Here is a 25,436-nt window from a genome sequence, read left to right as displayed (position 1 = left end):
ATTTCATTGTCTGCCTGCAAGTTGTGCGTTTGTATTTTTCACTCCAGTGTGGGGATTGCAGGACTGTTTCTAGTCTTACTTTTGTTGAATGACTTTATGCAGGTTAAACCAACAGAATGCCTCATTGACTTGGAAAACTGTTCTATTTATCTAGACATCTAGACTGGTTTTAAGTGTTCATTAGCATTCATCTTTGCAGGAAGAAAATAGCTAATAAAGGATAAAAATTAGATTGACCATAATTATTAATCGATGACACCCCTGACAATTTTTCTTGGTCTAACAATTGTTGGTTAACAAATTCATCAGACTGAAATTTTGTGTATAAACGTCATTAGGGTAGTGGTGAGCTTAAAGAGACCTTGAAATACAATTTTCAGTGTAGAACAATGAATCTCCTATTTTTTTTATCTTTCCATGTTCCTGGGACACTTTTTTTTTTTTTTGGAGTGTAATTGCTTTACAATGTTGTGTTAGTTTCTGCTGTACAACGAAGTGAATCAGCTATGTGTATACATATATCCCCTCTCTCTTGGACCTCCGGAACACTTTTAAAAATCTTGCACAGAATTTAAATGTAGCAAAGCTATAGCTGTAAAAGTTCAGTTTAATAGCATGGTATTCTGCTGGTTAGTCATTGTTGCAAAGTCTTGCTAGCAGAGCCAAGAAGGAATTGAAAATGTAGATTTCTTCCTCCAAATGTTCGCTACACGTTGGAAAGTGATGAAGACATTTTCATAGGTGCCAATGCCCTGGATTGCTGTTTCTGTTTTTGCTCAGGGCGTTAGTGGAACTGAGAGAGGATGGCTAATGAAACCAAGTTAGCTTTGTCAGCGGTCTGGGCAGCTGAAGGGATACGGTTCCCTCCCAGCTCTGAACCTGCCTCACACTCACTGCGTCGCCTCTCCCTGTGGACGGAGCTTCCCGGTGGCTCACACAAAGGGAAGCCAGCAGGGCTGGGAGTGGTTCCAGGAGCACAGTACACCGGGAGATCCGAAGATTTGGAGGAACTTATTTTATTTACTTATCGTTTATTTTACCTTTTCCTCCTAGGAAGTCTCTGATTGTGTTTGATCACAATCCTATCTTTTTGTGAAAGATTTAGATAGCCCTTTTTGTTGATTTATCCAATTAGTAAGAATACAAGGGGACCTGTTGTTTAAAAGACTATCCTTCGTGGATTGATATGGAAGGATTGCCTTTTTCTTGGCAGTTTTGAGGAGGAATTCCTTGTGTGTGCATCTCTACAGGCACATACTCAGTTTAAGCCATTTTAAACAAATCTTGCTCGTGGTCATTTAGTGAACACGAAAACAAACAAACCTAAAAACAAATACAGCGACCTATAAAATCTCGAAGATACAGAAGAAAATGCATCCATCCTTTCCTAGGGGTAATTACTTTTGCAGCTGTTTCAAGGTGGGTTCTGTACACTGGGGCTCCTGATTTCCGTTGGAGCAGATGGGGATCACTTATTAATCGACGGGGCTACAAGAACCATTTGTCAGTTGTAAATGTTACATAGACTGGAGTGCTTTCCTCAGCAATGTGTATGTTCCTAAGTTAAGGGAAAGCCTTGAGTTTTTCTTTTGGGGTGGAATGCTCCTAAGATAACCACGCCCAGGCAGATAAAACTCATTTTCTGGATCTACTCCTCTTGAAGAAGAGTTTTTTAAATGCAAAATGGATGGAAAGAGGACGCATATAGTTTCTAAGCATCTAGAGTTTTACAACGAGAGAAATTTGTAGAACTGAAATACTTTGAAAAAATTCCCATTACATTTCTTTAACTGAAAATTTGATGCTTGATAAGTAATAGACACTCAGTAGGTATTTATTGAATGAGTTTAATTCTTAGGCCTTAAAAATAACCTGTTTCCTTAATAAAATGAGCAAGCTTAACCTGCAAGTAGACTATTGCCTCCTATTTAACCATTTTCTTTAGTATACTGTATTTTAACAGGGCTATAAATCCTACTTCTTTTTTAGCATTTCCCTTCTGTTCTTTTTGAACAGAGATAAAAGTCGTTTTAAATGCTAATAAGAATATACGTAGGAACAGATTTTAGGAGTAATGTGTGGATTTTGTAAGAATTTATTCTTCAACTGCATTGGTTCGCCTGGTACTGGTATTTTTGGTAATGTTAAATAAAGCATTAATCACTGGAATATATGAGACTTGTTAAGCCTTCCCTTTCAGATCCTTAGGCAACAGCTAATAGGTGTGTGTGTGAGTATGTGTCTGTGTGTGTGTGTTTCTAGTAGAGAAGAAGCATTTCTTTTTTCTTACTATTGTGAAAGGGGGATAGTAAACACTGTTCATCTTCTCTTTCATATTTTCATATCTTACTTAACATCTACAATGATGAAAATGAAATGTATCACTTCAGATAGTATTTGAAAAGTTCATGAGTTAATTTTATGTTAATTTCTTTTTTTTTTGTTGGCCATGCCACATGGTTTGTGGGATCTTAGTTCCCTGACCAGGGATTGAACCCGGGCCCTCAGCAGTAAAAGTTCAGAGTCCTAACCACTGGACTGCCCGGGAATTCCAATTTCATATTAATTTCTATGTGGAAGGAAATCTTTGGGTCTGTAATGTATGAATGTGGATAGACTCACAATGAGGGAGAATCCAAGGGCTATTTATTGTTTTCTTTTTATTTTTTTAAATTAATTTATTTACTTATTTATTTTAATTAATTAATTTATTTTATTTATTGATTTTTGACTGCATTGGGTCTTCATTGCTACATGGGCTTTCTCTAGTTGTGGTGAGCGGGGGCTACTCTTCATTGCGGTGCGCGGACTTCTCATTGCGGTGGCTTCTCTTGTTGCGGAGCACAGGCTCTAGGCCCACAGGGTTCAGTAGTTGTGGCTCGCAGGCTCTAGAGAGCAGGCTCAGTAGTTGTGGCGCACGGGCTTAGTTGCTCCGCGGCATGTGGGATCTTCCCGGACCAGGGCTTGAACCCGTGTCCCCTGAATTGGCAGGCGGATTCTTAACCACTTCCGCCATCAGGGAAACCCAGTGTTATCTTTTTAAAAGAAAGGTAGAGATAGAGAAGGAGATGGGAACAGTGGCCTTGAAGCTGAGAATTTTTTAGTGTGGTTTCTATTCCTAACGAGGTCTGTGACCTTGGACAAATAGCATTCTTTCAGGGCTGGGTTCTCAGCAGTGTCATGGAGAGACTGTTCTAGATGGTCTCGAAGATGAACACGTCAAGCTCTAATGTTTCATAATTGTATTCTGTCTCCCTCCTTCTTAAAGATATTATAATATTAGATACTTTAAAAAATACTCAGAACACTCCCTCCCTTTTGGCATAAGAATTTTAAATTTATATGTATTCAGTATATTTAATCCACACTTTGTGATTCATAAGCATATGAATTTTTATTGAGTTGCAGTTAGCGTGAAACACTCCCATTTTGCGTTCACTTATAGAATTCCCTGTGTTTCCATGTCATTTTAAAAAATACATTACAGCTAACTAAGTCATTCTTTTTATTTGCCAGTGAACACACTGACAGCTGATTTCCATTCTGCAGGGAGTGTCTGTTTCTGTGACCCTCTTCTCTTATTTCCTGAGGGTAAACTTCCCGGTTTCACGAATAGTAGAAACAGCAAATGTTTTGTCATCAAGATATGGATTTGAACCCTCAGTCTGCCACTTACCCAAGATAAGTGGCTTAACTTGTGAGCCTTCCTCTACAAACTGGTGGTTAAGGGTGTGCTTTCACAAGTCATGCTAATTTTGATGCCACTGGGAACAAATAAGTGTTCAGATTTTACTGCCATGTCACTGATATTGGTAGAGTTTACTTTGACAGGTGAAGGATGGCATCTTAAGTTTGCTTCGGTTTTTGTATTCTTTTACTTTATTAGAGCAGGTGAATATATTTCCATGTGTTGATTTACTGATTTAGTTTCATGTTACGAACGGTATTCTTTGCCCATTTTATCTATTGGGGTCTTATTCTATGCTTCAAAACTCACGGTTTATATTTTTACATCTGTGGGCAGTCTCTCGGCAAACAATTTTTTCTAATGTTTTTGGTGAGTTGAGTTGCTGTAAGTGTCTTCCCTTAGAAGTTTCCTACACATAAGGATTGGGTTTACAGGCCAAGCCCCCAATCCTGAACTTAACCCTTTGTTATTTACATCATGGATTTTTAAGTCTTGGGTTTTGCGGTTAATGCATTCTTTGTGAGGTTGGGACCTGATTTCCTGTGGCTCCTTTTCTCCACATACGTTTTGTTTCTTTTCTTTTTTTAAATATATTTTTCTATTTATTTATTTATTTTTGGCTGCGTTGGGTCTTCGTTGCTGCACGTGGGCTTTCTCTAGTTGCCGCGAGCAGGGGCTACTCTTCGTTGTGGTGCGCGGGCTTCTCATGGCGGTGGCTTCTCTTGCTGTGGAGCATGGGCTCTAGGCGCGCGGGCTCAGTAGTTGTGGCTCGCAGGCTTAGTTGCTCCGTGGCATGTGGGATCTTCCTGGACCAGGGCTTGAACCTGTGTTCCCTGCATTGGCAGGCGGATTCTTAACCACTGCGCCACCAGGGAAGTCCCTATGTTTTGTTTCTTTAACAAATTCTTACATAGTGCTTATTATGTCCCAGGGGTTGTTTCAGGAACTTTACAAATATTAACTCATGTAATCCTTTCAACAACCTTTTGAGATGTAGGTACTATTAGATCCATTTTACAGATGAGGAAACTGAGGCACAGGCTGACTGGTGAAGCAGCTTAACTAAGGTCACCCAGCTCCAGGAAGCAGAGCCTGAGTAGAATCCTGGAGGTTGGCTCTTCACCCCTCTGGGCTGACTCTAATGGATGGTGCTGGGTTTTTCCCTTTAGGCCTTGGGCTGCTCATAACCTGGATTTGGTTCTCATAGGCTCACCCCTCATGTTTGCAGGGCCCAGGACAAGAATACAAATGAAGACACATGTACTACATGTCAAAATATTTTAAAACTATTAATCAAGCTAACACACTGTTAAATGAAATGCTATCGTCTTATCTTGAAAAACATACCTTCATAATGACCTAGAAGGCCAGATTTGAGTTTAGAATTCTTAGACCCCTAGACCTTCCCTACCAGAAAGGAGGCAGGCTGGAGCTGGGGCCAGCCTCCAGCCTGCCTTCTTCCCACTCCTGGCTGCCCCTGAGAGGCCTTCAGCACATGGATGTGATTAACCAGCCCACTGTCCAAACTTTGTCCCTACCCCCCAGACTCCATCATAACAAAGAGCCTTTGGCAGGCCCCTGGCCTTGGGGTGCCCTGGGAACTCCACTATCTTGGGTCCCAGGGCGGGTGGGATGGTAACTTCAGGTAGGTTTGCCCTCTTGGTTCCTGTAGGGGAGGGAAGGGCCAGAGGACAGCCAGAATGGACTGTCCAAAGTGAGAGGCTCTTTGGCCTAGGTCTAATGGTGTTATCGCTCGTAGGGATTCGATGTAATTGCTTTTTCCCTTTTGCCTCTTGTCTGTTGACTTGATTCGTTCCCTGCTGTCTACCTCCAGTTTCTGTTCAAGCTAGTTACACTTGAATTCAATAACTATTTACCTAAAGCGTATTATGTGTGCGGTGCTGGGTGTGTCCCCCATCCTCATGGAGTAGATTTTTTATCTTAGCTTAGCCCTTGAAGCTTCCCACAGCATAGCCTGCATTGTATAAAAATTGAGAGGTGACTGGTGAAGAACGTTGAGAATTTCTTCCTGATTAGCCCAGGGCGGAGCCTTTAAGGAAGAGGGTAGTAGGAAATCATGGAAAGGCAGAGGTTCTTAGATAAGGAGGCTGGGCCTCTGTAGTTGATGGCGGGAATTACGGTTAGGAACTAAATGAGACTGGCGTGACAGATTGAGTTAGAGAACTAACCAGGGTCAGGGAGATCAGCTTTTAGGATATTGCATTAAATCAGACATTGATTCAATGAAACGTTGAAGCCTGAGCTAGGGCAGAAATCAAGGAATGGGTATAGACAGCATTGAAGACATAAGAAATGATGGCAGTTGGTGGAATGGCACTTGGGGATGAAAGAGAAGCAGAAAAGCCCAAGGTGATCCCCAAGTGTCTAGGCTCTTGCATCTGAGGTGTTATTCCTCTCCTAGAGAGTAGTGTCGAGAAAAGACATGAATGAACTGTTGGCTAGCAAAACAGAGGGAAGGGGTAACAAAGGCATGATTTGTTATTTGTGTAATACTAATAGCTAGCTAGCATTAATTGAGTGTGTACTACGTGTCAGGTGTTGTCTTAAGTGCTTTGTACAAGTAAACTTGTAAATCCTCTTTCTACCAGTGAGGAAACAGGCACTATGTAGAGATTAAGGAACCGTGCAGCTAGGGTCTCTTGTCAGGAACAGACATTCTGGCTCAGAGAATGTGTGTGTGTGTAAGAGAGAAAGAGAGAGAAATTCAGTATAAAGACCAAAAGCTCGGGGTTTTAAGCAGTCAACAGGGACAAGTTTTTTTTTCTAAACTTAGGAACTGTCACTGACATAACCCAGCCTCAAACCTGGGAGTCCTTCTTTTTCCATTGGCAGGTGCTGCTGGCTTCATGTCCATTATTTCAGGTTGACCCTTCCTGTCCCCAGGGTCTCCTCCCTGCTTCTAGCTCTGCGCTGGACGCGGCAGCAGCGGTCTCCCTGCCTCTGTTCTTGGCCTCCTTCATTCCATTGTCCACTGGGCAGCCAGATTGATGGGTTTTTTTTTAACATCTTTATTGAAGTATAATTGCTTTACAATATGTGTTAGTTTCTGCTTTATAACAAAGTGAATCAGCTATACGTATATATATATCCCCATATCTCCTCCCTCTTGCGTCTCCCTCCCTCCCACCCTCCCTATCCCACCCCTCTAGGTGGACACAAAGCACCGAGCTGACATCCCTGTGCTATGCGGCTGCTTCCCACTAGCTATCTATTTTACATTTGGTAGTGTATATATGTCCATGCCACTCTCTCACTTCGTCCCAGCTTACCCTTCCCCCTCTCCGTATCCTCCAGTCCATTCTCTACGTCTGCATCTTTATTCCTGTCCTGTGGTTTGAGGGGGTTTTAGGTTTGTTTGCTTATGGTCCACTTACATCCAGTGAAGCCTACAAACCTTAAGTGTATAGCTTGATGCCTTCTTAAAAATGAACACACGTGTGTAAAGAGCTTCCACGTCAGTTTGTAGACCGTTCCCAGCGTCCCAGAAACCTCCCTGTGGCCCCTTCTAGTGATTACTTCCTGCTGTGGACAGACTGCATCCCCCTAAAATTCACGTGTTGAAGGCCTGACCCACAGTGTGACTGTATTTGGAGAGAGGTAATTAAGGCTAAATGAGGTCATAGAGTAGTGCCTGAAAGGATTTGTGTCGTTATAAGGAGAGATACCAGGCGGTGCTCTCCCTTCGCCGTGTGAGCGCGTGTGGGGAGAAGGTGGCCATCTACAAGCTAAGAAGCAGGCCCTCACCAGAAATCAAATTGGCTAGGGCCTTTATCTTAGACTTCCCAGCCTCCAAAACCATGAGAAATAAATCTCTGTTGTTTAAACCACCCAGTCTGTGGTATTGTTATAGCAGCTCGAGGAGACTCATACAATTGACTTTGGAGAGTGAACTTAGAAGGTCAGTCAGGAGACCGCAGTGCAAGATGTGAGTGTGTAGTGGTCTAAGTTATGAGATTCTGTGACCTTAAGAATAATTACTGGGCTTCCCTGGGGGCGCAGTGGTTGAGAATCTGCCTGCCACTGCAGGGGACACGGGTTCGAGCCCTGGTCTGGGAAGATCCCACATGCCGCGGAGCAACTAGGCCCGTGAGCCACAACTACTGAGCCTGCGTGTCTGGAGCCTGTGCTCCGCAACAAGAGAGGCCGCCATAGTGAGAGGCCCGCGCACCGCGATGAAGACTGGCCCCTGCTCGCCGCAACTAGAGAAAGCCCTCGCACAGAAACAAAGACCCAACACAGCCAAAAAAAAAAAAAAAAAAAAGAATAATTAGTGTGGGACTTCCCTGGTGGTGCAGTGGTTGAGAATCCGCCTGCCAGTGCAGGGGACATGGGTTCCAACCCTGGTCTGGGAAGATCCCATATGCTGTGAAGCAACTAAGCCCGTGCACCACAACTACTGAGCCTGTGCTCTAGAGCCTGCGAGCCACAACTACTGAGCCCGCGTGCCATAACTACTGAAGCCCGTGTGCCTAGACCCGCTGCTCCGCAACAAGAGAAGCCACCGCAATGAGAAGCCCGCACACCACAACCAAGAGTCGCCCCCGCTCGCCGCAACTAGAGAAAGCCCGCGTGCAGCGACGAAGACCCAACACAGCCATAAATAAATAAATAAATAAATTTATATTAAAAAAAGAATAATTACTGTGAAGAACATAATTTATGAAGCAACAGAGTGGGGAGTCTATTGAGTTCAAGTAATACTATTCCATCATAAAAACTTACATATTAAAGCAAAATGTCGTCCCCTATTTCCCAGAGGCAATAACTAGAGACAGTTTTATAGGATATTTGCTAACCTAATTGATATAAAAACTTTTCAATCTCAAAACAATTTCCCCATTATTATATGAATGGATACCAAATAATTTCCTGTCTTGGCAATGATTCACATTATTGTTTGCTATTGAACTATTTTTTCCTTGCCAGGAGGTAATAGTACCCATCAGAGAAAACTGCATTTCATTTTCTGCGTGTGTCTGTTTCAAACTACTGATTACCAGAGAGCTTCCGATCCTCAATGGAGAGTTTATGGAAAAGATGAAAAGGGGATTTTTTAAAAGAACAATGCACAAGTCTGAGACAAATGAATATTAAGACAATCAAAAGTTTTTTTTTTTATACGAACTTCTCCAGTAGCAATTTACTCTTTTTTAGGGAAGAAAAAAAGTTTCATGCCAAAAGGGAGGAGTCGATTATGTAAAGAAAACAGAAAAATATTCAAAGTATTCCTGTTTACTGTTTGGGTGAGTTGTAGAGGGAAAGGGAAATTGTTTGGACAGTCTATATGGTGAAGAAAGCCATATATATTTTCCAGTTTCTAGTAATTTTTGCATGCTGTGAATTTAAAGCAAATTGTTTCGTTTAAGTCAGCATTTAGTCCAAAAAGAGCAAAGGCTTTGTGATCATTGACATGTATAATACGATCATCTTTTGGAGGCTGTAATTTAGAAACAATGAAGGCAATTTTGAGAGAGGGTCACTGATAGGACACTGTTTAGACACAGCTCTCTTCCCTGGGGAAGCAAACTTGCAGAAGAATAGCATCAAGTTGAAAGGATTTTGTTCGTATTTCAAATAAAGTCAGCAGGGAGGGCTGGCACCTGTCTGCCCAGCTCTGTGTCCTGGTAGCCAGGTAGTTTCTCCCTTGCTTGCTTTCAAGATTCAAGATCAATGGCACGGTGGGCACGGCATTTCCCAGAAGCCCTCACTGCTTCATGAGGAGTCCCCACCCTAGTTAGACAAGGTGTTGCTTGCATTCTAAAATAGCAAAAACAAAGGAGCTTTCCCTCGCTAGTCACTCAGATGGGAGTATTGGAGACTATTTCACCAGCAGTTAAAGTCTGTACTTCTGGAAATCATTTACTTTGCTTACACATCTTTTGCCAAGTGGTAAAAGAATCAGCCATCTCCACTTAGATGCTCATTTTTATTTATTGAAGCACTTGTGGAGGAAACAAGCCCTTTCCTACTCTTTGTCTATCCAGGTCTCAAAACAGAGTAATTTGTTCCTTTTGACTAAGAGTCCTGAAAACGATCGGATTCAAATAAGGTTAGAGCCCAGAGCTCAAAGGAGGTCAGGGCTTATATTTTATAGAACAAAACAATCAGACAAGAACCAGAACTGCAGCTGTTGACTTGATCAAGACACCACCGTTGTTGGGATGGACAGGCCAGCTGAGATGCGGGTAAATATATTTTATTAGGTTAAAAAACCCAGGAGCACATTCTTCAAACTGACTTTTCAAACAGTAGGTGCTGTGATAAGCTAATTGCTATTCTGAATTTGGTAGTTATAACTCAGGACGACAGAGATCTCCTGGAATAGTTAATTCATATTTTTGTTGCATTTGGGATGCACCTGAATTGCCTCTCACTGCTCCCACCCCCCATTCAGAGTGGAGAATAGATTGAGTTTCTCCCTAATGAATGCCTTCTGCTTCCTGAATTAGGACAGATTGCTTGAGAGTGTTTATGTGCGAAATTAGGCCCACTCTGCGTTCCCCTGTATTACTGATAAAGCAAAAAAAAAAAAAAAAAGTATTAATGGCATTACTAGATGTTCTCTGTAATAACTGGCAGCTCTAAAAGCTATTTTGACAGGTATAACATGATTTATAAATTAGGTTAATGGATTATTTTTTAATGGGAAATGCGCTTGTATAAGATAATTTATTCAAGTAGTTTTACCTATTTGCAAGTGCTTTCCCCTCTTAGGCTTGTATTATTCTGGAGGACTTTTTTTTTTTTTTTTTTTACTAGGCATGGGGCATTTTTTTTTTCTTCTTCCCTTTGAGTGCAGGTTAAGAGATTGAAGCTGATCTTCTCCACCCCAAATGCTGAGAGAGAGCGTTATACAGCTTTAAGTTCCTCTGCAAATTCACCATGATGCTTGGTTAGACTGTGAATGCATTTTTCATTAGGTGATGCTTTTTAGTGTTTGTATATTAGTGAATGTTCTGACCACCTGTATGTGTCAGAAGCAGAAGCGTGAGGGAATAGGTTTGGTAGCAAAAACCAGTCAAACCAACGCAAAACTCCCCAAATACCTTGTAGCTGATGTGGTATTTACAGGGCTTTGCCAGCGGAAAGGCCCTGTGCAATGCCTACTTCTTTAGAAACACCCTCCTCTTTCCCTGGGGTAGAGTTTGATCCTGATAAGAAAGTTGGTGTTCTGTGCAGTGTAAATGACATACATTTATTGAGTAATTTTTTTTTTTTTTAGAAATTCACGTTCTTTTTTTTAAATTTATTTTTATTTACGACTGTGTTGAGTCTTCGTTTCTGTGCGAGGGCTTTCTCTAGTTGCGGCAAGTGGGGACCACTCTTCATCGCGGTGCGCAGGCCTCTCACCGTCGCGGCCTCTCTTGTTGCGGAGCACAGGCTCCAGACGCGCAGGCTCAGCAATTGTGGCTCACGGGCCTAGTTGCTCCGCGGCATGTGGGATCTTCCCAGACCAGGGCTCGAACCCGTGTCCCCCGCATCGGCAGGCAGACTCCCAACCACTGCGCCACCAGGGAAGCCCTATTGAGTAATTTTTGAAACCCAGGAAAATAAGAAAGAAAAGAAACCAGAGCTGCAATTTTTCAGTCTCGGCATTGTCTCTCAGAGGGACTTCCTTAGTACAGCCTAGGCCAGCCTAGGTTTTCCTGGAGAAAAGGGGCACAAGGGCTGTTGAGTGTAGATACTGCAGCCGGGCCGGTTTTGTAAGTGAGGGCAGTGGGGCTGCCCCCGTCACCTTCCCTCCTGAAGTTTTAGTAACAGGCTTGACTCTTAGCTCATTCAGAGTAAAGGCCGAGGGGCTTCCCTGGTGGCGCAGTGGTTAAGAATCCACCTGCCAATGCAGGGGACACGGGGGTTCGAGCCCTGGTCCGGGAAGATCCCACATGCCGCCGAGCAACTAAGCCCGTGTGCTACAACTACTGAGCCTGCGCTCTAGATTCTGTGAGCCACAACTGCTGAGCCCGTGCGCTGCAACTACTGGGCCCGCGCGCCTAGAGCCCGTGCTCCACAACAAGAGAAGCCACCACAGTGAGAAGCCTGCGCACCGCAACAAAGAGTAGTCCCCGCACATTGCAACTAGAGAAAGCCTGCGCACAGCACCGAGGACCCAACGCAGCCAAAAATAAAAATAAATGAAATACATAAATTTACAAAGTAAAGGCTGAGAGATGCTTAACTTGCAGAGACATTGGTTGTGACACTTTATTCCTTAGGGAACACAATGACTAGCGTGTTTAGGGTTTGCGTCAGTTTGGGTTTGGTTTTGCTTTGTCTGGTTTGAAGATGCTTTCATTTGTCCAGGAGGCATGGCTTGGGAAGAGGCATCTCAACAAGATGGTGTGGAAGCCTACGCTTGAGACCGAAGAAGTGTATGGACCAACATCAACCTGTTCTTAGAATAGTCACTATTTCTTTTCTTTTCTTTTCTTTTCTTTTGTCTTTGCTTTTTTAACTGAAGTATAGTTGATTCACAATGTTGTGTTAGTTTCTGGTGTACAGCAAAATGAATCAGTTATATATACATATTCTTTTTCATATTCTTTTCCATTATGGTCTGTTATAGGATATGGAGTATATATAGTTCCCTGTGCTATACAGTAGGACCTTGTTGTTTATCTGTCTTATATATAGTAGTGTGTATCTGCTAATCCCAAACTCCTAATTTATCCCTCCCCTCTTGTTTTCCTTTTGAGAGCTGGGTTCCAGTCTCTGCCAGTGACCGAATCCGGTATCCCCATTCACCAATGATCAGGTTCCTTTGTCAATATTATGCTCCTGGGTCCCATTCCCAGAGATGCTGGCCTAATTGAGTTGGGGTGTGGCCACAATGACAACTCTGCGTAGTATTATCGCCATTGTATAGGTGAAGAAACAGAGGCTCAGCCGATGGCAAATGTGCTCAAAGCTCTTACAGCTAATAAGCAACTGATCTGGGCACTCCTCCCCATCTGTCTGCTTGTAATGCCCGCTTTTCATGTGCTGCGCTGTGCTATGTGGATCCAGAGAAGCTTTGTAGCATTTCTACCAGTTAGGAAGGGTCCTGCCATTAGCTGCCTTTATGAATCCGTGGGCCTAGACAAAGGCCTTGTTTTAGTCCGACCAGACTTACTGATAAACAGTAGCCGTACTGCAGTTGCTGCAGGACTGGATCACGTCACTTCTTCTGGTATGCAGCAGGCCATTCGAATTCCGGGGAGTACAGGGCTAAGCACACACGTCAGAGAAACCCATTTCAATTTATTATTTTAATTCTGCTATTAACCATCACAGACCCTAAATGAATTCCTCCAGAATGGCATCTTCAAGCCCATTATCAGAGCTAAATGTTTAATAACTTTGTTAAATAATCCATGCCACGGTGTATAGGAAACTTTCTTTAGTGTTTTTTCACACAGAAGGAGGCGTTTCTGGACGTCCCTGGGGATGGCTTAACAAAGCCCTCACTGGCCGCTGGTTGGCCCCCTCCCCTTCCTTCCTTGCTGAGTGCCTTCTCTCCTAAAAGCTTCAGGCAGGAGAGGTTCTAGCAGTGAAACCCCCTGCTTAGCAGGCTTCAAAAAGAAGCAGATGTGAGGCAGACATTTAATCAATCAAAAAGCAGTTTAGAATTCAGGCCAGGAAGCAATAGATGCTTTTTAGCAAACGCAGCACGGCTCTTTGTGGAGTAGCAATTGGCAGGTTTTCTATTCTGCATCTTAGCTTTTCCAGTGATTGTGCTAGAAATATTTAGAGTAGAACATTATAGGATAGCAATTGTTGATTCTAAATCATATTATCTTAGATGGGCCATCTTTGCAAATTAAGTTCATTTTACTGAAAATAAGACAAGCAACTTTGCCTGTTTTCTTTTTCAGTCAAATGGATCACAGGCTTAGAACTGAAGTAGCAACAAGCTGATCAATATGTTCTCTCTAACTGAATTTTTTTTTTTTTAAATCAGTAGTCATTTTAAGCAATGTGGTTCAAAAGCAGTATGGCCACTAAATTTGCATACTGATAAAGTATGCTATTTAACTTTGACAGTGGTCTCAATTATATTCCTAATTAAATGGTATGTCGCTGGGAGTTCCCTGGTGCTTTCACTGCTGAGGGCTTGGGTTCAATCCCTGGTCGGGGGACTAAGATCCCACAAGCCGTGGGGCGTGGCCAAAAAGAAAAAGAAGTAATATTAGCATCTAAAATTTTTTGAACCTTAAAATCTAAACTTTACTTGAGATGACGCTGGTTTCCTCCTTTGTCAAAACTGTTTATCTGTCAGGCTCAGAAACTATTTAGCCTTCCCATGGCATGTGGTGGATTTCAGAACATCTTGTATTATCAAATTCCTAAGCAAGGATGTGATGTCATTATTTTACTACCAAACGCACATCCTTTGAAAGAAGCAGCCATTTAACAAGAGAGTAATTCCCGGAATATGACATGGTGTGTAAGGATTAGGTGGGAATTGGGATTGTGACTTCTAAATCTACAAGAATGAAACTCTGGTGCAAGAGCTCAAAAGGAACTAGGCATGACAATTGTCAGAAGTGTTTCAAAACACCAATCTTGTGTTTTTAGGCTACTCATTTTTATTGTTCTCTTCACAGTAATATTTTTCTTACTTTGCATTTGGGATTTGTGGAGGCAGTTGCTTTGCCCTGTACATCTTATAGGTGCAACAGGTCAAAAGGGAAGAAAGTAACTTGACATTCGTGCTCTGTCATAACACGAGAATATAAGCTTTCCGGCTCTGTATCCTGAGATGTCTAACTTGACAAGATCTGTAGAGCCTCATCCCACTGGGGCCCACAGTCAAATAACCAACCAACAGATGGTAGGTGCTCACTTTTCTGTAAAACAGGGAACTTCAGCAGGTTTTGGAGCTTACAGAGTAACTTGAGTGGGACGTGTTCCCTGTCCTAACACAAGAATCTTTTGAGTTGTTGGGCTGCTTATGCTTAGTCTTTTTCCTCAGTTGGACACCTCAGTTCAGCCATAGTTCACTCAAGTAAGATGGATTGTATCATTGATCCAACATAATAGAAGTAGGATTGTGTTTTCTTGGTTTAAGACAAGTTGGTGGAGGGAAAAAAAAACAGTTCTTCAAGTTCAATCCTTAGAGTTCATTTCTGATTCTATGAGGCTGAGGACTGACTGGTCCTTAACCAGTGTTAGCACTACCCCCTGAGGAGAGATGGCACACGTGGCGTGTGCTGTGGGGACCATCAGGGAAGCCTCATGTCCTAATTCCTCTGCATAGTTTCCACATAGAGGAGGACGCTGGTGATTCAGAGACTTGGCCTAGGATTCCCAGGTTTCTTTCTTTCTTTTTTTTATTTCATTGCATTTAACAACTTTATTGAGAAATCATTGACAGTGTGTAGTTTGATAAATTTCAACGTATATCTACATCTGTCTAACCATCGTCACCATCAAGATAGTGAGCGTATCAAACACATCCCCAAATTGCATGCCTCTTTGTAATCTCCCCCTCCTTTCTGTAACGTCTGATCTTCTTTCTGTTACTGTTATCAGTTTGGATTTTCCAGAAATGTATATAAATGGAATATACCACATGTATAATTTTCTCTTGCTTTTTTCACTCAACATAATTATTTTAAAATTAATCTATGTTGGAACTTCCTTGATGGTCCAGTGGTTAAGACTTCACCTTCCAATGTAGGGGGTGCAGGTTTGATCCCTGGTTGGGGAGCTAAGATCGCACATGCCTCTGGGCCAAAAAACCAGAACATAAAACAGAGACAACATTGTAACAAATTCAGTAAAGACTTTAAAAATGGCCTACATCAAAAAAAAAAAAAAAACTTAAAAAAAAAGTAAATAAAATAAAATTAATCCATGTTGTTCAGTTTGGAAGTTTTGTGTTTTTTTTAAAATTTATTTTATTTATTTATTTTTGGCTGCGTCGGGTCTTCGATGCTGCGCACGGGCTTTCTCTAGTTGCGGCGAGCAGAGGTTACTCTTTGTTGCGGTGCGCAGGCTTCTCATTGCAGTGGGTTCACTTATTGCGGAGCACGGGCTCTAGGCGTGCGGGCTTCAGTAGTTGTGGCACGCGGGCTCAGTAGTTGTGGCTCACAGGCTTAGTTGCTCTGTGGCATGTGGGATCTTCCCTGTCCAGGGCTCAAACCCATATCCCCTGCATTGGCAGGCGGATTCTTAACCACTGTGCCACCAGGGAAGCTCCGAGTTTGGAAGTTTTTTAACAAGTTGAACATATACCGACAATATAACCTAGGTATATAAATATATAAATACCTAGGAAATTCACCTAGGTATTTATCCAGGAGGAATGAAAGCATGTATCTAAACAAAGACTTGTACATGAATGTTCACACAGCTTTATTTGCAAGTGGATATCCGGTTTTTCCAGGATCATTTGTTGAGAAGACTCTCCTTTCTCCATTAAATTGCCTCCGTTGTCAAGGATTAGAATTATATCTGTGTGTGTCTATTTCTGGGCAATTTACTCTGTTCCCAGGATTTGTTTGTCTATTCTTTCACCAGTACCATACTGTCTTTTGATTACTGTAGTTTTATATTAAGTTAGGTAGTATCAGTCCTCTGACTTAGTTGTCCACACAGGTTTCTTAAGTTGTGTTTATCAAGCATCTCTCTGTCCTAAGTATGATACAGACCTCAATTGTGTGAGGACTCCAAACAATACCAGGTAGGCATTTCACGTAATGGAATTGTGGTGACCTATCTTCACGCAGTGAATTGCTGTCTTGGGTCAGTGGTGCTTTTTATTTCCTTCATCTCAAGCAGAGATCTTATAAATTCCCTTTGCTTGAAATCAGCATGGCTGATCTCCTACCTCACCAGATTTAGAGCTCTTTGTTTTCTTTTACATACTTTCCCAGAGAACCCGGGAGTTTTAATACTTTTTAAAACAACTATAACTTTTTAATGTAGGGGAATATTTGACTGAAATGTTGTGTGTTAAAACATATTGCATTTTTCTTGGTGTCTTTACTTATGGCAGATGTTAATGAATGCGGTTCAAAAAGGGTTCTGTGGGCAAGTCATTTGAGAAAATGCTGGAATGATTTGTTCCTTAGAGGTTCAGAATGCACATTAAAGAGTCTCTAAATTCTAAGTAAATCTGCTTAACTGTCTAGATCAGAGTTTCGCAAGCTGATTTTGAGCCCAGAACACTTCTGAGAGAAGCCTGGTAATACACAGGTATTGATATACCTGGCATACTGATATTCTTGGATACCAGTTTGAAAAATGCTGATCTTTGAGATTTAGAGGCCTAAATTGTAGACACCATTCCTAATAAAATGACTTCACCTGTAGTGGCCAAGTCCCTTGGGATTTAAATAAATAATATGAGAGATATTACTTTCTAAGACACTCAACAATTTGAATATTTGAGTAGAAACATTCAATTGAATTGAAATTTAATTTTGCAGGCTAAAAGCAAACTAGGGACTTTAATGGATATCTCTTAGTTTTCATTCTTTCTCATGTCTAGGGGTGAGTCTGTGTTTTTCCTCCTAAAACTATATTAAGTAATTTTCACAAATTTTACTGAAAACTACGAGAAACAGGAAAATTAGTGATTTGTAGACAATGACCAGAGACTGTCTATCTGGTATGCACACCCTTCACCAAGTGGCATTTAAGGACCCTCATGTGCTGTGCAGATAATGTTCCAGAAACTTTCCATAAATAGGGAGCAATGCAATTTCAAAAGCAAAATAAGATTAATCTTTGTATTCTGAACATCAGAATTTTTTCCACTTGGATTAAATTAAATTAATAAAATAAACAGCAGCACAACAAAACTGCTCTCAGCCAGTTAGGTATAAACTTGGTTAAATGTGGCTTTCTGGCCAATATTTTTACTTCTGGCTGTGGGTTGGAGGATGTTTTCTAGCTGAACAGCACTGTAGACTCACAGTCAGATTTCTAAGTAAAGACCAGCAGGATAAATTGGTAGTATGTGCAGGGTCAGACAGCTGGACCACTGTTTTCATTGGGTGGGGCTGGAAGGAAGGGGGCCGCACTGACTCTGGGTGATGGTGATGAGATGCCGCCCCCTTTTCTGGTCCTTCAAATGAACTCACTCATATTTAAAGCAATGTTACCAGCCAGTAAGGGGGTATTTCTGTTTGTCGGTTTTGTTTTGCTGAATATATGAGTAGAAAAAAGTAGCATGAAATTAAAAATAAACAGAGGTTTTATTTAAAGATCAGAGGCTTCAGGGCACCAGGATTTTAAGAGGTGGGGCAGCTGCCACACTGACAGGAGGGTCTGTCCTCCTTTTCAGGAGGAAAACTGGCATCAGAAAGAGATCTCTAAAGGCCAGTTTCTTGGAGACAAGGACTTCTCCTTTTTAGAGGTCACTAGAAGCACTCCTGACCTGGGGTACATGCTCTTCTCAATTTCATGTGGTTTGAGAGAGCTTTTGGCCCGATGTTTTGACAATACCTCTGAAACTTGATAAGTAGTTCATATTCTCTCTCTTTGAAAAGCTTTGCAAGTTAAAAGTTCTCATTTTTCTTTTATAGATTGCCTTAAATCTTTTTTTAAATTCATAAACTAGAAATATATCTTTCTTACTATTTAAGAATTGCCTTAGCCCTGCTTACTGTATATCTTGAGCTAATTAGAAATTAGATCATTACCAAGGAGTGAAACATTTTACTGTTTAAAATATAAAAATTTTGAAATTTTCTCGACTGCACTGGGGTTTTCTTGAGTCTACAGATTTTATTGGCTATACCCCAAAATTTAACTCTGTGAGAAGGTTCACTAAAGAAAATTTTATTTTTTCTTTTAATTCTGGAAGATTTAAAAATGTATACAAGAGTAGAGAATAACAACAAGTACCCATCACCTAGCTTCAACTGTAATCAACATTTTGCCAGTCTTATTTTGTCTAACTTTAATTTTTAAATTTTATTTGCCTATTTTAAAACAAATACAAGATATGTCATCTATAGATCCATTATTATATATCTCTAACAGTTGAGGACTTTTTTTTAAAATAAATTTATTTTATTTATTTATTTATTTATGGCTGCGTTGAGTCTTCGTTGCTGCATGCAGGCTTTCTCTAGTCGCGGCGAGCGGGGGCTACTCTTCCTTGTGGTGGGCGTGCTTCTCATTGTGGTGGCTTCTCTTGTTACAGAGCATGGGTTCTAGGCTCGTGGGCTTCAGTAGTTGTGGCACAAGGGCTCAGTAGTTGTGGCTCGCAGGCTCTAGGGCGCAGGCTCAGTAGCTGTGGTGCACGGGCTTAGTTGCTCCGCGGCATGTGGGATCTTCCCGGACCAGGGCTCGAACCCGTGTCCCCTGCATTGGCAGGCAGACTCTTAACCACTGCGCCACCAGGGAGGTCCCCAGTTGAGGACTTTACAAAAACCTAACCACGTTATTGTCACACTTTATAGAATTAACAATAATTTTTTAGAATCTTAAAGAAAATCTTTAAAAAATTATTTTAACAACTGATGTTTTCATACGGTTTTATTTCTGCATCTCAGAGGAGACGTGTCCTTGTGGTAGAGAGGTTTCATATCAAGACACAACATCTTAAGGCTAACTTGTTGGAAAGCATGGCTGTGTAGGGGAAGGCATAGAGGGATTAAAGAATTCAATCCAGTTTGCTCACAACCGTTAGGGCTGTTGCCCCTCTAAAATTCTTATTAATATGGACTGCTGATGGAGTCATCAGTTTCTGCATTTAGCCTCTTATTTTCAGCCTATTTCTAGAAATTTGGAAAATGCTTTGTGTGCCTGTGTTTAAATAAAAGGGGGAATGAAATACTTTCACCATGGTCCTCGTGTTTGCTCTTTGGACAGCATGGCTCTAGAGTGAATATACTGTTTGGAGCTGTGGCTATTGAACAAAGTGAGTCTTCAGCCATAAGGATGGTCAGCTTTTTGGTCGGTGTTGATGGATGGGCTCACTCACAGCTCCCACGCAGCTCTGGGTGTGGAGGTGTGGATGTGTGGTATGTCATTTACAGCCCCAGTCCCACAGCAGCATAAGTTGCTTTTGCTACCTGAGGGTCAAACCAAGCAGGAATCCTAGGCAGAAAAGGCTACGTCTCTCCAGCCATTGTTTTCTCTTCTTTTTTTTTTTTTTTTTTTAAATTTATTTTGCCTTATGTTAATTTAGCTATACCAGCTGTTTTTGGAGATGTATGTCTTTTCTTATCCTTTCACTTTATGTATTTATTTATTTATTTATGTATTTATTTTTGGCTGTGTTGGGTCTTCATTTCCGTGCGAGGGCTTTCTCTAGTTGTGCCGAGCGGGGGCCACTCTTCATCGCGGTGCGCGGGCCTCTCACTATCGCGGCCTCTCTTGTTGCGGAGCACAGGCTCCAGACGCGCAGGCTCAGTAATTGTGGCTCACGGGCCTAGTTGCTCCGTGGCATGTGGGATCTTCCCAGACCAGGGCTCGAACCTGTGTCCCCTGCATTGACAGGCAGATTGTCAACCACTGCGCCACCAGAGAAGCCCTGTTTTCTCTTCTTGTGACCAAGCAAGGTACAGCCATTTTACTGTAGGGCTGCTTGAGTCTTGCGCTACAACCCCGTTCGAGTGCCCGTGAGTGGGTATAGTGAGATGCGGTCCCTGTACACAGATGTCTCATTTTGTTGGATTCCTTATCATCTCACATCTAATGCTGCCTCCTTCCAAACCCTCCTTGCGGGGGTGGGGGTCGGGGGGAATAAACCAGGAGTTTGGATTAACATACACACACTACCAACAAGGACCTACTGTACAGCACAGGGAATTCTACTCAGTATTCTGTGATAACCTATATGAGAAAAGAATCTGAAAAAGCTGTATGAGAGAAGAATCTGAAAACGGAATCACTTTGCTGTACACCTGAAACTAACACAACATTGTAAATCAGCTATAATCCAATAAAATTTAAAAAAAAGAAAGAAAGAAAGAAACCCTCTTTAACACAAACATGAGGGCAATTTTTAAAAGGCACCCTTAGTGTGATATAAGGGCTGGAAAAATACTGGAGTACAACCTTTGCCTTGATTTGATCAAGTGGACAGACTTATATAATGGCTTCTGAGTGCTTTTCCATTTAGAGAGAGAACTTTCCCAAATATTATTTCATTTGAATCTCAACCAGCCTGAAAATAGAGATGGTATTAGTTTCAATTTATAATTGGGAAAATGAGCTCAGAGATAAGGTTCCATGGCTGACAGGAGCTTGACTGTGCTCTGTCTGCTGTTTCCCCTGTACCTTCTAGGGTTAAGAAAAGAAAAACGAAAAGAAAAAACTCAGGTGGCTCCCCTCCATTTAGACCTTTGTATAAACTACCTTGCTCCTCTTCTCCCACCCAGACCATTAGAAAATTAGAAGAATTAGGAGTCTTCACACCAGGTGTTCTGCTGGGTGCAGAGCTTGGCGGCAACAGGAAGGAAGACTTGGAGGTTTCATTTTAGAGGGGAAATGGGCACAGGGCAATTCATTCCCATTAGATCGCAGTTGTTGAGCAAATGGTAGAACAAAAACTGCCAAAACTTATGTTAATAGTTGACTTATTAGCCACTTAACATGTGTGGGGTGATGCTGCAGATATTCATTGCGGTAGGTAGAAATGAATTCTTATCCCAGTTTACAGAAAAAGAGAGGAGGCTGTGAGAAGCTAAATAACATTCCCAAGGCCAAAGATCAAGTAGATGGCAGATCAGACCCTGCTCTCCCGGCCACCTCCTGTTTGCTGACCTGGAATTACCAAGTTTCAGCCTGTGACAATTATAAAAATACCAGATTTGACGTTTTTCATCTTTCCCCAGAGCACCCAGCCCTCTGCTGTGCTTCTGAGCCCACCGTATCATCCACGGTTGAGGAGTGAATATGGCTTAGTTTGTATGAAAAGGCTCCTGAAATATGATCTCAATGTCAAGTTCCTATCTTAAAGCAGTTCTCTTTTCCCATGAAAATTCATGTGACTGGCAATCGGTAAAGCAAAATTTTCTTAACTGTCTCCCAGCCATACTAACAATAAACAAACTAAGACAGAATAACTTGTGAAGGAAAAGCTTCTCTCCCACCACCCAGTTATAAAAGTAATCAGGTGTATTAGACAAGGAACAGAACACAGAAAAGTAGAAAAACAAAGGATATGAAAAATTCATTGTTCCCTCCCCGATGATTATTTGGTATACTGTGATATTAACAATTTGGTAATATTGTTATCACCATATATTTAGCTATTTGGGGTATGTTCTTATATATATTTGTAATCATATTGTATCTATAACTGTTTAGTTTGCTTTTTAAAATTAATATTACAACATAAAATACATCTCTATTACATGCGCTTTGTTGGTACCATTTTTTAAAATTAATTAATTTATTTATTTATTGGCTGTGTTGGGTCTTTATTGCTGCACGCGGGCTTTCTCTGGTTGCAGAGAGCGGGGGCTACTCTTCATTGCAGTGAGCAGGCTTCTCATTGCAGTGGCTTCTCTTGTTGCGGAGCACGGGCTCTAGGCGCACGGACTTCAGTAGTTGTGGCATGCAGGCTCAGTAGTTGTGACTCGCAGGCTCAGTAGTTGTGGCACATGGGCTTAGTTGCTCGGCAGCATGTGGGATCTTCCCGGACCAGGGCTTGAACCCGTGTCCCCTGCACTGGCAGGCGGATTCTTAACCACTGCGCCACCAGGGAAGTCCCTGAAGAGTCTTCTTTATAAGTTCTGACATGGGATTTAAAATCATTTCCAGATTATCTTTTTTTATTCTCACCATTTGTGCATGTGTCCTCCTTATATTGACAAGGTTCTGGTTCCTTCCTGGTTACAGCCATGTAACAGTTCTGCTTCTTGGGTTTTGCTGTTATCGTTGGGACCAGTTGCACTGCTCAGAGCCTCACCTGCTCCGTGGACTGCAGGGCTCTGGCCTCTCCCGCCTGCGCTGGTCCTCCAGTGAGATGGTGGAGCCGGGAGCATCACTCCTGCGGCGGAAATGGTTCGCAGGCTCGCCTCCTCTTCCCCCAGCATCCCGACACACGTCAAGAGCTCACCCGTTTTGTTCATGGTTTAGCATGTTCATTAAAGAGCTTGATACCCCTACAGCTTACTCTGCAAAGGGGTTCAGAGCAAGCTGTGGGCCGTCCTGTGGAGAACGAAAGGGGACAGAGACATCGGGTGTCTTTTCTGCCATGCCTCAGCTACCATTTTGATGTTTTCTGTTGTTGTTCTTAGAGGAATGAGAGGACGACGCTGTTTCTGGAAGCATTCGAGACTTGTTTTTAAAGCTTGTTTAGTTGTAATGTGGTAGTGCTTTACGGGAATAAACTCTGGCTGACCCACTCAAGGGAGATAAGCTTGAAAACATTTAGGGTTTTGATTTGCTCAAAGGGGGCGTTTACCGTTTTTGAAGCAGAAATCCAGTGGGAAAATAGATTTCCCGGTGCTAGCTGTGTTTCAGTGCAAAAAGCATGCCTTTGAAGTCTAGCTCTCATCTCAAAAGACCTAACTGTTCATAAAAGTAAGAACAAGGTGGATGGATAAAGCTATGTGAGGAAGCTTCAGCATGAACGCGTTTGGAAACTTCAATCCGATACCGCTTTCCTCCCCTCGCATCTCGTCTGGCTCCGGCCCCGGCCCTTCCCACCCCATGTGTCACTGAGTTGTGTCTGTACGTCTTTCAGGGTCTATCTGGGCTTAACTGAAATCCTTGTCTTCTGTGGGCATCTGAGTTACAGAGAAAAGAGAGAAAGACTGAGGACGAGCCAGATGTGCGTTTAGTGACAAAGAAATGCATCCACAATGTACGAAGCAATCAGGTTATAAAAGCATGTATTCTTTTTTTTTTAAATAAATTTATTTATTTTCGGCCGCATTGGTTCTTCGTTGCTGCACGCGGGTTTTCCCTAGTTGCGGCGAGCGGAGGCTACTCTTCGTTGCGGTGTGTGGGCTTCTCATTGCAGTGGCTTCTCTTGTTGTGGGGCACGGGCTCTAGGCACGCAGGCTTCAGCAGTTGTGGCACATGGGCTCAGTTGTGGCTGGTGGGCTCTAGAGCACAGGCTGAGTAGTTGTGGCGCACGGGCTCAGTTGCTCTGCGGCATGTAGGATCTTCCCGCAGGGCTCGAACCCGTGTCCCCTGCACTAGCAGGCAGATTCCTAACCACTGTGCCACCAGGGAAGTCCCCATTTTTGTTTTTTAAAAAAAGAAAGCTTGTGTGCATGTAAACACATAGAAAAGACCGAAAGAACTTAAGCGTTAAGGAACCGTGGGTTAGGTTTCTTGGGATTTGAGGTGACTTTAACGTGCTGATCACTCTCGGAAGCACCTGAACCCTTAACAATAGTGTGAATTGTTTAGATGGTTGGGAATGGGAGAAAAGGAAAACAAAAACGCCATAGATTGGGTTGCCCAAAAAGTGAATTATCCATCTACAAGAACACGTGAGATTTTGTAAAAAGCATCTCTAAGTGAAACACAGAATGGTGGACATGTCTGAGTATGGCTGAATGGAATGACGTCCCACTGTTGTGTGGAGGGCTGGTGTGTCACGGGCTTTGAATGCTCAAGACATCACTCATGGGTCAGAGCTTGGGCACACTTGCTGGACCCAAGCTATGCATATGATAAAATAAGCTCTAAACTCGGTTTCAGTGATGTCGCTGTCATAAATTGTCACCAAAGTTAAGTCAGCAAGTGCCTTTCTGTGGTAAAGACAGTTGCCCTGTGGTCACGGGGAATAACTAATCCACAATTTACTTATCACGCTTGACTATAAAGGGGGCTGGCAGGTGATCTCAAAGACTCATTTTATTTTATATCATCTAATGTAATACATCATTGTATACGTGTAACACTTCTAAAAGAGTAGATGAAAATTTGTGCCGTGTCCTGTAGATCCCTCAAGTTTAAAGATACTCAATTTGGCTCCTGCTAAAGATGTCTTGGATTTGACAATTCATGAAGAATTGTGAGAAATAGCTCAAGAATTACAGAAACTCTGTAGAACTCTAGACTCTGTAATAAACTTCAGAGTTCTGGGTCCTAAACTAGTAGCACAGTTGACCAACGTTTTTTGACTTGAAATCGAGGTATTAGAATGGCTGTCTTTCATTCCCCTGCTTACGTTGCCATGCCATGCTATCTGTGTTAAATTTTTTAGGTTTAAGATTCATTGGTTGACCGTGTAGCCCGCAATAATATGCATTTCCTGCTTTCCCCCACTAGCTCTTCATCACATTATTAATGAAATCTCAGTCTAACTCGTGCATAAGACTAGTGGATTTAGTTAAAATACTCTTAAACGCTGACATTTTTGCTGATGAGCATTGTGGGGATACCACCCTGCCCCATCTCCTGTGCTTTCGTCTTTAGGTTTCATTTAAAACTCCCATCTTTCATATTTTGGTAAGAGCAGACTTTAAGTGGAAGTGTAATCTGAGCATCCTGTCTAATACACGGACTCAGCATGGGCATTTTGAAGCCAGCTCTCCCATCTGTAGTGAGAGTATTAGCGTACAGTGACGGTATTTCAGAAGGCAGCTTTTGCAGTTGCAGGGCATCTTTGCTGGGAGCAGGGAACAGCCAGGTGAAATCCATTTCAGCACCATTCGAGCCTTCTGGATTGATCGTCTTGAATTGGATCTACTCCCTTCAAGGCTCTGATGGAAGCCTATGGTTTGGCCAGCATGCTCCATTGGCCTGTAAACGGCATGGAATGGTGCCAAACAGAGTGTCCAGCTTTGAGATTACTTTGGCATGGGTCTGGGTACTATGG

The 25,436-nt window shown here is 42.2% G+C and overlaps 1 protein-coding gene across 1 annotated transcript in view; it reads left to right on the top strand.

Annotated features, from left to right (window-relative positions):
- The window catches only part of AKAP12 (A-kinase anchoring protein 12), a 100,747-nt gene that overhangs the window by 28,831 nt on the left and 46,480 nt on the right, over nt 1-25,436 (top strand). The window lies entirely within an intron of this gene.

This window comes from Balaenoptera ricei, chromosome 12, assembly GCF_028023285.1.
Source record: "Balaenoptera ricei isolate mBalRic1 chromosome 12, mBalRic1.hap2, whole genome shotgun sequence".
Taxonomy (NCBI): Eukaryota; Metazoa; Chordata; class Mammalia; order Artiodactyla; family Balaenopteridae; genus Balaenoptera; species Balaenoptera ricei.
This window is presented reverse-complemented; position numbering and strand designations above follow the sequence as displayed.